Source organism: Carassius auratus, unplaced genomic scaffold, assembly GCF_003368295.1.
Source record: "Carassius auratus strain Wakin unplaced genomic scaffold, ASM336829v1 scaf_tig00021476, whole genome shotgun sequence".
Taxonomy (NCBI): Eukaryota; Metazoa; Chordata; class Actinopteri; order Cypriniformes; family Cyprinidae; genus Carassius; species Carassius auratus.
Genome location: NW_020525114.1, coordinates 21,163 through 35,259, shown reverse-complemented (window position 1 = coordinate 35,259; position 14,097 = coordinate 21,163). Strand labels below are relative to the sequence as shown.

Sequence of the window (14,097 nt, the reverse complement as noted above, 5' to 3'; positions counted from 1 at the left end):
GAGCGACTGGTAATCCTCTGTAACAGAGAGCAGCGTACTGTGTACACTTGCTGTCTTTCATCTTCCTAAAACCCTCCAATAAAAATACCACAGCGCCTAAGTTCATTTGCACCTGTGCTTTGGAGGACGATCCTCTTTTCTCCATCCCTTCTGCCAATGGAAAGATCTGCATATGGCAAGGCGAGAAAGGGACAAGGGGAACGTGAAGGAGCGAGGGAAATGAGAAAGAAAAGACACACATTTAAATGGAAATAGAGTCTGAAGGGAGACGAAGTGGCCTGGCAGTCAGTGAGAAGAGAAAGCATATTTGTGTACTGTTTCCCAAGCGCCAGCTTTTCAGAAGCAGAGGAGGCGGGTATGTGTTGGTTTAAGGCGCACAAAGGGAGTTTTAATCCTTTCAGAGGGGTCGTAATGGCCACTGCGAGGCGTATCCAGGAGGTAAAGCCTTTCCGAAAAAGGGTCGCCATTCAGCGCTCCTCTGAACCTCACAAATCAAACCTCGAAAGGTCTTCAAAGAGCAGAATGTGGGAAATGTGTTTGGGGTCCCGAGGGAGTGAAGCAAGGGGGAAAAGGAGGAACAAGGGGCTTGTCGGCATCAATCAGTCGCTCTCTCTCTCACCTCCTCCCCGGGGTCAGATCTCTTTCCAGCCTCCGTCTCTCCCTCCCCACCCCACCCATCACGCTCTCCATCCTGGTAACGCACCATTACAGAAGAATGTGGATTCACAAGGCTGGGCTCCATTATGCTGGCCTGCCTGGGGTTTGTAAAATGGGGGAGCTCAAATTCCAAAGGCTTTAAGAGCAAATTAGCGATGTGCTGATGGGCTCCTGCTGTCTAAAGACACTGAGGTTTTAAAAGCAACTCAACTGACTCCCCGGATCCTTTGACTCACGCCTTCTTACTGCAGACTCCACACGAACCAACTTCCTACACGCATGGCGGGACGTTTACATGCACACAAAGAACAGACGGTGCCTGCATCGCAACTCCTCACTGTATAAACACAAAACGTGCTTTTAAAATAGACACGGCAAACAATATCACACACGCGGAGTATCAAACCAGCAGGGTAGAATTGCTTCTTCCACTACCGTCTGTGCCGCAGATCCAGCACCTTTATTTAGCATTTCACAACTAATCAATTTCCATAACAGAAGCAAGACGCCGCTGCACATGGGACCCAGTGTGTGGCGTTTACACATGCTGCGCGCCTGAAATGGATTTTCTCATTCATCACTCAGCAGCACATTGGGATCTGTTTAACAGAGTGGCTCAGATGGATTTCTCTCAGCCCATACGCTGTGAGAAAGCACGGATACGACACACTGTGCCTGTCAATGGAATCGTAGTCAGCCTCGAGGAAATGCGTTATTTCCCATGCCACCCCAGAAAGCAAAACACATTAGACGTAATCTGAATGCAGTATTGGTAAATAAGGTTGTCTGGAATAATGTGACAGATTCTAGTTTATGACTTGTGAAGCATCAAAGACTGCATGCTTCATAGTTACTTGCCTAATATTATATAGACCTGGGTTATCCTCACATACAGTGATGATAATTTTCATTTTTAGATCAATTGCCAACATTAAATTAATGCCTTTAAAATATAATTTCACAGAAAATAACAACCATAACCATTTAGCGTATGTGCCTCTGTAGAAACAGTGAAATCCATCAAGCATTAGACAACTGTGATCTGCACAACCAATAAACATACAAGCAGAATGGAATAAAGAAATTCCACCACGTACCTTTAACTGCAGCTGTGCTGAAGAGTTTCTCTGAGCTGGCATCTGAGCCCTGAGAGAGAGCGAGAAAGAGAGAGTTAGTACATCTGTTTCAGAACCAAGCAGGTGGGCTTCATCATCAAAGGCAGGGCAGCACTAATGAGCGCAAGAAGTCAGTCTCTTCCCAGAGCGGCCACTGGATGGCACTGTGGCTCCATGCGCCAAACGACGCGCTGCACTTGAGATCGGGTTGTACGCATTAACATTGCTATGTTATTGTGCAAACATCCAGCGTTGCAATTTACACAGCATTTAGGTAATGAAAGCCTATTTAAGTGACAGTGTGGTGTCAAAGGGGCATCGGCTAATTCAATTGGCTAAACAGCAACAAAGATAGAACCATTACAGTCCACCCATTAGCATCTAACCTGACTCTCCACTTAGTCATTCGAAAGAAAAATAATACACGAGATATGTGCACCTTTTAAACAATTTTACAATAATTAACCAACGCACTGGCAAACAGAAGAGCTTTTGCGTGGATGCAGACTTACAATGGGACATTGTTATGTCTTTCGTTGGATACATAACTATGAATATATCATCAGAAAAAAAAACAGCTCATTGGAAAGCAATTATTATGACAGATTTAGCAACACTATATCCATATCCAGCTCGAGGCAAAAACGACACTGACAAGGTGCGACAACCCTATCAAATATTTGCCCATTTAAAATACATTTCTTATCTTAAATTAGCTAACGTTACATAAAAACGTTCACGCCATTTTCACAGCTGAAACATGAATAATAATAATAATAATAATAATAATAATGTGATATGCATTCATTTACACATGACGTCAAAAGACATCGCTTCCACACAAAGATGCGTTTGCGCGACCGCTTTATTCAAAAAAACATCTGGTAACATTCTCTACAGAGATTTCAACTACAATTATCCACAACCAGAGACAAGAAAACAGCGCTCTAAATCCTCCAGCCATCGAGTAATCCGCCGAAACTGCTTTTATTTCCCCTAAAACATCGAACGACAGTGTGGCAATCGAAATTTGAACTACAAAAAATCCATTTTTGAGGGATATGAAGGTGCGGTGTACCTTTAGACGTGGCGAGGTTGGCACGGACGAAAATAACAAGTCAAGAAATCACTTTCAGGAGGTTTAGTAAATGCGCCGTTTCACATTCTGCTTGTCAAACAATGTATAATCCATAAACAGGCGGCGAATTCCTCTCGCTCCTTTTGAGCGATTGACAGACAGCCATGCAAAATAAGAAGCCTTTCCCAAAGAAGAAGAGAAAGCAGAAAAACATCCAGAGCTAATCGCGAGAGAGGCTCTCGGACAAAGGCAGCCAAGTGTCTGGTCCCCAAGAGCGCAGAGAAGTGGAGAAATCCTTCAGTTCGTCCTCCTCTTCGCGCGACTTGGCCGTTTGAAACCCTCCCAACCGTCGCTTAACGGACACGGACTATGCGCTTTGTGTCAGTGGCGCGCGCTCAGTGACAAACCATCTCCTGTGCGCTCGTGCAGAGCAAGAAAATCCAAAAAAGCGTACGGTGTTTTCCTCCTAAAGGTAGAATGGGTGGAGTAAAGCCGCACTAAAACCCCGACCTCCGCTTCCTTTCCTCGAAATCTTCGTTGGGTTCAAGCTCGTGTCCTGTCGCTGGCTCCTGTTCCTCGCGCAAGTGCTGCCTCTATCCACACAAACTCTCTCTCATTCACCCACAGCGAGACCAGGTCCTCCCACTTCCTGATTCTAACCTGACTTCATTCAGCTACTACCCCCCGCTTATTTCTGCCTCACACACAAGGAGCGTGCTTCCTCCGCTCAGCTTCACCGGACAGACGGTGTGTGTGTGTGTGTGTGTGTACAACGCTCAATGCGAGCTACTGGCAGAGGAATCCTGACAGAGTGCAAACGGGAGACGGAGCGAGAGAGAGAAGAGGAGTGAACTGGGATAGAATGATATTCTTTCACTCTCTGGCCGGACTGAGATGATGTCAGCTGCTAATGAATTTCCCAGTAGGATGCAGCTACTGTGAAGGGGAGGGAGACAGAGCCTCTCTTCATGAGCAGCACACACCTCTCTGGTGCCCTCTGCCACAGCCTTCCTTCACCGGGGTTAGAATCACCCAGGTTGACCCAGAACAGCACTGGTTGCCCTGCTGAATAATGAATGTCAATCTATGAAAGCCGAACTCACTTTCAATGTAGAATACTGTTCTTGTCAACACCTGAAAAACCTGAACCTGGTGCAAAATCTGCATGGGGAAATGTTTTGCTTATATTGCATGGATTCTTTTCTAAATGACCACATCTTAAAAAAATAAGAAGAGGGAGAGAGCTGCACTGTGTATTGCTGGGACTGAAATGGTGGGTTATTTAACACCTGGAAAAAGTATTAAAGTCTAAACTGATCAACCTCGTCTGTGGTGATTATACACTAAGACTGGCCTTAATTGTGTTTCCAAACCGTGGTGTAATATTAACCTCCTTCCCTCTGGGTTTGAGGAAAAGCTAGAAGATCTAATTCCACTAACCTCAGTCCATGGACACTCAAACCCAAACAATCCAGCAATCTTCAGATAAAGCCAGACATTCCTGGAAAATCTCCTTAATCTGACTGATTTAGGGTCCCCTGGTTTAGCAAACCAGTATTAACCCTCTGCACTGTGGGTCAATGGATTAACAAGGGATTTGCATTGCAGTGACCTATGACCTTGACTGCCCCCAGCAGAGTTAGAGAATGTTTTAGCTTATTGCTGGATGTTTATCTTTCCTTCTCTATATCTCTCACCCCTTCTCGGTTGAGCCAGGGGGAAAAAAGGAGCTGCGCGCTCCATCAATATTACAGTAAAACCATGCTCAACCTCCATCTACCTCAACCAAACAGACATGCGTTTATTTTTCTCTGTGAATTAAAATATACTTATTCCACAAGTTCAGCACATGTAATCTATAGTGAGTACAGTATTTTTGTATTTTTATATATTAAAGTAATATATATATATTTATATATTAAAGTAATACAATATTTTATTATATTGAAATAAAAATGAAATGTTATTTTTAAATGCTTAAAATAGAATTAATATAGAAACATTTACAAAAAATACAATGAAAATAAAACTAAATATACAAATTATTTACAAATATTTAAAATGGCTACTTTATAATAATACTAGCACCTGAAAATAGTCCCCAGCAACTCTGCTATTGCTGCAACTATACACAAACTACCTGGGGAATATTTTCAGGTGCTGCGTAATATCACTGCGTCTGCTGCATCCATGATACGGCAGCAAAGTTCCTTGATTATTACACCGGAATGAGAGTATAGTTCCTAGCCATATCAGCATACAGAATAGCAACTTTCCATTTTCCGTCGGTCTTAGTACACGATGTAACTACAGAAGAGACAAGTTTTAAATAGAAAAAATATTGAAACGCTGGTCATTTTTTGATCAAGATGCTAATGGTCTAATCAGATTCAATGATCTATGCCAAGCTAAAAGTGCTAGTTTTTAATAGATAAAAAAACTGTAAAACTCAACTGTTTAACTCTAGGGGAGTTATTTTCAAAAACAGTGGAGTGGTTCTTTAAATGTAGTTTTAAATTGAGTTCATATCAAAGAAATCAAAAGATAAACGCTGCATTTTATAAATTATCAGCTCATTTCAAGATCAAAGCCTGCAAAAGGAGAGCGTGCGGCATCAACACTGGAAAGATTAATTCGCAGCAGTTTGTGTGTTGGCTTGCTGAAGAGATGCTCAGCTGATCGTCCGCAGCGATGCATGTTGCATAAGCGCAGTCTGACTGATGTCATATATCCTATAACACACTCTAGCACGTTTATTATTTGAACATTTTGGGAGGAGTAAAATTGACATGTGTGGTTTCAGCAACCAAATGCATTTACACTTGTCCGGTTTCGTCTAGAATGTGGCCCAGACCACCTCCTGAAGTGGTTTGATCCATCTTAAATGCTTTCTGGAGGGCATTTACACTAGGTCTTTTCGTGATGGGATAGCTATCCATTCAGAAAAAACGCATGAAGTGAGCAGGTGTAAACAGGCCCTTAATGCAGGCTGTGGAGGACATGTTCAGCATTTTTATTTGGATGTAGAGTAACCATGGCAAATTTGGTTTGGCTATAAAAAAGGTCCCCTTTTTCCATCTATATTTGATTAAATGGATATGATTACATTATGATTACATATATGGAGCATGTCAGAGTTTGGATGAGGTGCACCAAAGCAGCCTTCATCCCCGAAATCAGAGCTCGCTTTCCTAAACGCCTATCATCAGATTTGAGCGAAACCTCAAGCCTGTGATTACTGCTCTCCGCTCCACAATTAACGTCCGGATCTCTCAGTGCAGATTATTTTTAATTCAAATGAAACGCTGACAGACTACAGAAAGCAGGCAGAGAAGGAGAGAGAGAAAGAAAGAAATGGAAGGATATGCAGTGAGAGAACATGTCGTAGAGCTGCCAAGAAACTAATTTGAAGTGGCAGTGGGGTATGGAAAAGCACTTGGTGAAGCTTGCCAGAAAAGTGGAATAGGAGATCAAACATTAATATCTGGAGTTATGCTATGTATGGCAGTAATTGCTGTCTGTGCCTGTAAAATTCCGCCTATAGACCATAAGCCCTTTCTGCTGTCGTTTTGTCATATTTTATTCCTTTTTCTGGCCTTGATCCTCTGCTTCAAAGTAACCAGAGCTGTATTTTGCCTTTCTCCTTTATCCCTCCCTCCTATTCGCTTCTCTGCTTTCTTTCCCACTCAAAACGCATGGTTTAATTTCACAGGAACTCTGTGCTAGATTGCAATCACAGGAGATCGGCACTCTGTTATGGTCTCTACGGCTATTACAGAAGCAATCTCTCGTTCTCATTCTCCCTCGCTCTCTTTTAAAATATTGCTGTGCATAAGTGTAACCTGAGGGGACTGGATATAATGTGTTAAATAGGGTAGCTCTGACTGGCCCTTGTCTGTAATCTCCTCTCTTGCATTCTCTCTCTGCTCTTTTCAGCTGGGGCCTTTGAGAGGCACTCAAAAGAAAGGTCCATTTCTAGTGACACTTAAAACTTCGCCAGTCAGGAGGGAACATTGACCAGCTCATCTGGGAGGCCTTTCGGGATGGTATTAGTGGTGTGTAAAACACCACATCAACAATGCCAGCGCAGAGGAGGGGAAAGAGTTTTCATGAGACAAAAGAGCTGTGGACACAGTTTCAAAGATGGAGTGATCTTCTTTCCTCGCTTCTTTTCCACAAACAGAAATTCAGAGCGATAAGTCTCCTCCGGTTCCATCTGCAGCTCCTGTCTGCAATCTGCTAAGCGCAGGTCTTTACACGGCACTGTTCACAAGAGGAATGAATGGGGAGGTGGAACAGCTACACCTTTTGTTGCCTCTGGAGAGACCATAAACCACTCAGCTCAGTTTTTAAACCAAAAAATTGTTAAGTTAGCATGCTGGACCCATGGCTTTGATTTTAGCATACACTGTAGCCACTATAGACATGACCAGCATTTTCAAAATTTCTTTTAAATATTTTATGATGTTATATTATTACCAAATGTTGGATTCAATATTTTTGTCAACCTGTTTTTTTTTATTTTTTTTAATCAGTCCAGGTTTTGCATATGTTTTTTGGAATAGCTTGGTCATAAGCCTCATTGACCTAAGTTTATGCACCTTAGTTTCTGAATTGGAAAAAAAACTCTTATTAATGAGGCCTATGACTAATTTCAGTGAATTTCAGACCAATTTCAATGACCAGTTTGAAAAAGAGAAATATAAAACCTGTACTAACTGAAAGAAAGCAAGCTGATAAAAATTGAGTACAATATTTGGTACTGATATAGAATAACAAGCAATTTTTGTAGCCCTATTTTGACCTGTTTTGGGGGGATAAAATCCCAAAAGTTTTCTCTGAAGATATTATACCCTTTGTAAAGAAAGTCATGATGTTTTATTCCAATGGGATTACATTAACTAGGGTTTTCTGGAAAAGGAAATCCTTTCTGGGTCAAAATGACTGGAACACAGTATGAAGGTTAAAAGAATCATGTCTTAAAGTTACAATTCAATGAGAAATTTAAATTCTGTCAATTTTAAAATAACATTGGACCTCTCTTTTGTATTCTGCAAAAGAAAGATGACATAAGGGAAAGTAAACAATGGCAGAATTTCAACTATCCTACCTAATTTTAAATACCCTATCCTAAATTATTGGGCAATACAATTTAGTCTAGCCTGCAATATTTCCTAACCTTGTTTCCCCTGCTTCCCCTCATCATACCCCAACTACTGTATTAAGCTGAAAAAGAGGCAAAAATCAAATTGATTTACTTGTATAGGTTTTTGCGTGCATTATTAAATAGCCAAAGATGTCAACAAAACAGGTGAACCTTGAGCGGCGCACACACAAAACTCGAAAGGCAAAACTCCAGATAATCTTCCATCTCTCGCTCCCTGTTTTCAGGCAGTGGTACAAGACTTTTCGCTGCTGAGACTTATCTGTGTGAGACCGCTCAACGCAGCCTATGACAGCTCCTCTAATCTCCCTCCTCCCCAAACACAGCACGCTGACAGCCGCTCTCTCTTCCTTCCTCAGATTCCCTACCATACATATATTAATCTGTCATTCACACAGCACATAACAGTAGGGGGAAGCTGTACACGGCCTGCAGTAACACACACTATATGTGATGTGCAACACTAATTCACACACGGATATTACGAGTAAACTTTCAACACACTCGTTCAGTGATGTTTTCAAAATATACTGACAACTGGACGTGTGATAAGAATGGAGAACGTCATGGAAACACGAATGTGAGGGGGAGACGGGAGTGCGAGACATCCATCAGATCCACCGAGACATTAGGAATTTTAAAAGCAGCCTATTCAGACAAAATTATCTTCGGCTTCCGCGCTTTGTGATATGAATTTCACATCGTGTATGGTTTCACACAGGTCCAGGAAACACAGGCCCTCGGCTTACCCAGCGGAAAAAAGAGAGGGCGAGTGTGTAACCGAAGTATTATCAGTTCATCTAGATACTATCTCCCTCAGTCAAAAGCCGGTTTAGAGCAGGCAAATGGTATGCGCACTACAATGTTCAACATTATCTCCATCTGGAAACCCGTAATGACACGGGCCAGAGTAGAGCCAGTTGGCTGATAAGCCCCAGTGCTGGTCTAGCCGCTCGCTTAAAACAAACTGGACAGGAAAATTGGTTTATCCCTCCTGTCTCAAATGCTCTGGTTACACCCTAATATGTTTTCGCCTGTCTTTCACTCTAAATGATTTCAGCGGGAAGGAAAGGAGAGAAAAGCAGAGGGCCCTTTTGGTCCAAATTACAGGCATGACTGAGAGCACGGGTCACTGTGCCAAGAGTCATTTCAGAGCAGTCAGTCACTCTGTGTGCTGTAGTCACACAAAAGAGCCATAAAAATCAGCAGAAACACCAATGCATGCATGAATGCAAAGAAAAATAATAGTGGTTAAACACATTCAGGATCCATTCATTTAAACAAACCTGTGCCATATGGATATAATTTAGTTAGCTATAGCTTGAAAGTAATAACGCACATGGAAACACATAAGCGTCTTTATGAGAACATTATGTCATAATGTGCACCATGTTAAAAATCGAATTCTTCCTCAGTATCATAAAGGTGTAATTGCTCGGCGCTAAAAAGAGCGGAACGGCACACTGATCTGGTTTGTGGGCATTTTGGTTCAGGCTTTATGAATATCCCCTATTAATACCCCTGCCTAATGGTGGCTCAAATTGGCTTGGAAAAAATGTGATGCTCCTGGCTGTTTGAGATTGATACATGTGAATCAGAGACCACCTTGTTGCATGCCAGTTCATTATTGTGATATTGTTAATTATAAAATTTAAGTGTCAAAAAGTAAAGTCATTTATGTGTATACATATGATATTACAACCCCACCCCCACCCCCCACATTTAATCAGATCTTCATGAAAACTTTTGTTAATAATAATTACCTACTGTACCATTCAAATGTTTGGGGTCAGTAAGATAGGTAAGTTTTAAGACACTTTCAAAATTGGTAATAAGAAGAAATGTTTCTAAAGCACCAAATCAGGATTAGAATGATTTTGCAATCACAGGTAATAATTACATTTTTAAATATATTCAAATAGAATTGTAATAACATTTGACAATATTCATTTTTGTTTTTTGATTGGTTTGGATCATTAGTAGGTTGAGGTTTGCCTATATTATACCTAATTTTGAAGTATTGCAACAAGCATGAGACAGAGAGGAGAGAAAGAAAGCAGAATAAAGGGATTATGAGAGACAGACAGAAAGACACTGAGGGAGGGCGAGCGAGACAGAGAAACGTCCCGCTGCGGTTTAAGGTGAATCACGGCAGGAAATAACCACGGCATCAAAATCTGTCTGACCTGCCACAGATCGCTGGGGCCCTGAGCGCTCTGGATGGCAGCAGAAACACTAGGCCTCTCAAACGCTCTGTCAAGACCTCTCTGTCAGTCCCAGCATGCAGGAAAAAGACTCGGCCCCTCCCTCGGCCCGCCTTGGCAGACTCACTCCAGGCTTCATTGGGCTGAAATGCTACAAAGTGGGCGTCTGATGACCGGCTCTCTGGGGATAAGAGATGGCCTTGAGACTTCAAATGCCAGCAGGCTGACAGGCAGCAAGGGAGGTCTCTCTCAACCCCCATTCCTCCTCTCCAGCTCTCTAACTGCATCTCACCCCACCGACCCTGGAGGGGTTTCTAATTGCGTTTCACAGGGAGAGCTGAGCTAAATAAGGTCCTTGTTCTCTCTCTGGCTGCCACCCTGCTGGGGGGCAAAGAGATGGAGAGATGGAGAGGAGGATGGGAGGAGGTGTGCCTCCCCAGTGGGACAGAAAGCTTTAACATGTCAGAAATCTTGTGGGAGAGAAAGACGGAGAGCTTCGATTTCCCTGCAGGTAACAGTAGAATGCTGCAGAGCGAAGGAGAGAAATGACGGGGGAGACTGAACAAAGAGGGTGTGATGGGAAGAATGGAATCATCTCTAAAGCGCTCTTAACCCTTTGGCTGACATGAGCGCTTGTATGCATGTGTGCGTGTGTGTGTGTAATGCAACGAGGCGATGAAGATGAAAGTGAAGGCTATGGCACATGAGGATCTACTTTGAAGCTGTCTGGATTTAAATATTTCATGTTCGTTTCTGGCCCCTCCCCCCGAGAGCACCCGCCATGTTTGTGGCACCGTGGCCTTTCATTATCTCCCCTTTAAAGTGGGCCGGTGGTGGCAAATCACAGTCCTCGTCTGCAATCTGCTCTAGACTTATCTGTGACAGCATCTCATTAACCGCACACGGCAATTAAAACAATTACTGATAAGAGAGGTGTATCAGAGCCCGCAAACTCACAACAGACACGAGATGTCTGCTCTGATTAACATGTGTCGTTATCAGGAAGCAGGCTAATCACTGTCTTATCTCGAGTGTGCCGACTTGCCTACACATGCAGAGACTGACAATATGACACAACATATCACCATCTATTAGGAAAGGTGGATTTACTCATTCTGCTTGAGAGTCCTTCCAGCGAATTAGTTAAGGCTGGTTATCTCAGCATCTTAAACGTTAGATTTTCTGCTCTAGGTTGTACAAAATACTGTATAATGTAACAGAAGTTTACGGAAGCAATAAGGCAGAAGATAAGCGGCATTATAGTGATTTTACCATGGTGAAGGGGCAACAGTGCAACATAAATACAATTAAAAACCATTAAAACATTATTACATTCATCTATGGCTGCAACTGATCTTTAAAATGAGCAAAAAGATAATGAAAATAATTGACGATGAATTTCCAAAGACAAAATTTGTAAAAATCTGGGATCCGAGGGTGCATAAAAAAAAAGAACTTTAAATTTGTCCAAATGAATTCTTAGCAATGCTTATTACTAATCAAAAGATAAGTTTCGATATTTACGAAATATCTTCATGGAACATGATCTTTACTTAATATCCTAATGATTTTTGGCATAAAAGAAAAATCGATAATTTTGACCCATACAATGTTTTTTTGGCTATTGCTAAAAATATACTCCAGTGACTTAAGACTTAAGTTTTGTGGTTCAGAGTAATATATATATACATACACACACACACACACACACACACACACACACACACACACACACACACACACACACACACACACACACATATATATATTGGAAACCATTAAAGTTTTTAGGCTTATTTAATTAATGAAAATAGTTGCTGTACTAGTATATTTAGTATAGTATACATGCTGTATATTTATATTTACTTTTTATATTTAAACCTTTTAATGGTCATGTGTACACACACAAACTAGCATAACACTGTCCATCTTCCTCTCCATAAATCATCATCTGTCATTACAAAAACTAACTGGTAAATCATTATTAACAACAGTGCTGAATGTGCCTCCTCCAATCAGATTTTAGAGCTGTAAATGTTTCATAAAGTTGTGTTTAAAAGCATTAGAGCCACTTTATCATGTTAAATTTCTTCTGAAGGAGCCTATTCATGTTTACACTCGATCTCCTGTGCGGCTTGGCCATGCTGATTTGTAGAGTAGATTTCCAGGTGGTTGCAATGCATATCTGTGTGTGTTGTGTTATAAGGGCCGCCTGTCTGGCTGTAATAGAGATGCCTTTGAGAAGGCCTACACTGAACCCACGTTGAGGAATTCCTCTCATTCGCGACACTTTTATATCCCTCTGACGAACTAAATGTGCACTTTGTGAGGCCTGTGCCCTGAGAGGAGAGAATCACACATTCACAGTATGGTGGAGTTATTCCACTGCACAACACACAACACACACACGTGCAGAACGCGCACAACGCACAAAGTGAGTCTAGGGGTGTTGATTTGTTTTATATAGATTTGCACAGCTTTGAATGGGTGAGAAAGTGTATGCGTGTGCGTTATGATGTGAGAAGAGTGTTAATATATGTGCATGATGAGCGTGTGTAATTTGTGTGTGTGTATGCACATAGAAACGTGTGTGAGTAGGTGAGTTTCATGTCAGGTTGATCTGTGTGTGAATGTGTGTGAAAGCTGGCTCTGTTTGTTCGGACCATTAGTTCAAATGATTACACACCCTGCCAATACTTCACTCAGGCTGCCACAAAATCTTTTAATTATTATTAGTTTTAGATACAGTTATGTACTGCAAATATGCCAGAAAATGTTGGTTTCATTTTTTTTTGTAATAACACCCAAAATTGGCAAAACTATGATGTAATAAATTAAAATAAATTAATATAATTTATATATTACATTTAATAATCAACCAATTAATCAATCAATCAAAAAAAAAATATATATATGAGGGGATGGATGTAAATGTGTATGTATTCTCATTTATTTATTTATGAAATATTTCCCAACAACAACAAAAAAGGCTGTATTTATGAACAGATACAAATAAATTCATAAACATATACTTTTTTTTATGTCGATCAATCTAACTCTGGCTTAGCCTGACCTCTGTTTAACATCACAAGACTGAAAAACACAAAAACAGAGTGAGAGAGTCTGTAAGAGGATTTCTCTATGAACACATTATCTACACACACTGACTTCCTAAAGTCTCACAGCACACACTGATCTAACTGGAGTGAGGGAAGGATAATCTCTAGAAGAACACTGTAAATCCAGACTAATACACACACAAGAGAGTACACTGGATATCCCGGAAGATATGCATGCCTCCTGAAGCTTCAAGAAGCCACTGCTTCAGAAAAACAATTATAACCTGCCTGTCTGCCTGCTACTACAAACCCTTCTAACAAAACATACAGCCATCAGAAGCCAGATGGTGGCTCATAAACCAAACATAGTCTGTGCCAGAATAAAGCTCTACTTTTCCAGGTGCTGAGAGCGATCTCTATCGAGAGCTGCAAACAAATGGCACCTCAAAACACGGACCCTGAGGATATTAAAAAACAGGAGTGACATTCATGCTTTGTGAGGTCTCAGAGTAAGACTGCTCCATCAAAATACAGACAATTCAACACTCCTATAATTAGTGGTGTTTGCTAAGGCAAATACTTAAGCAGAGATGGGAATAGAAAAAATAAATAAAGTGATTTTGAAGAAAAGTGTTTTTGATTTGCCGGAAAGAACAAAATCATACGACTAATTCGTTTGGGAATCCAACTACACTGGCTGCTGTTTATTTTGATTCCCCACAAATAACTAGCTCTATAATGGTGGTCTAAGCCATTTTCCTTTTACCAAAATTTCCACATAGGTCATGCACAAAGAATTGGACGTGCAAAATCATAAACC

The 14,097-nt window shown here is 41.3% G+C and overlaps 1 long non-coding RNA gene across 1 annotated transcript; it reads right to left on the bottom strand.

Moving 5' to 3' along the window:
- Nucleotides 1-687: 687 nt before the first annotated feature.
- LOC113076916 (uncharacterized) lies at nucleotides 688-4,149 on the bottom strand. The gene is made up of 3 exons (XR_003281246.1): nucleotides 2,851-4,149; nucleotides 1,755-1,803; nucleotides 688-994 (listed from the first exon to the last, which is right to left on the bottom strand). It is a non-coding gene; the product is annotated as an uncharacterized LOC113076916 (long non-coding RNA).
- Nucleotides 4,150-14,097: the final 9,948 nt, after the last annotated feature.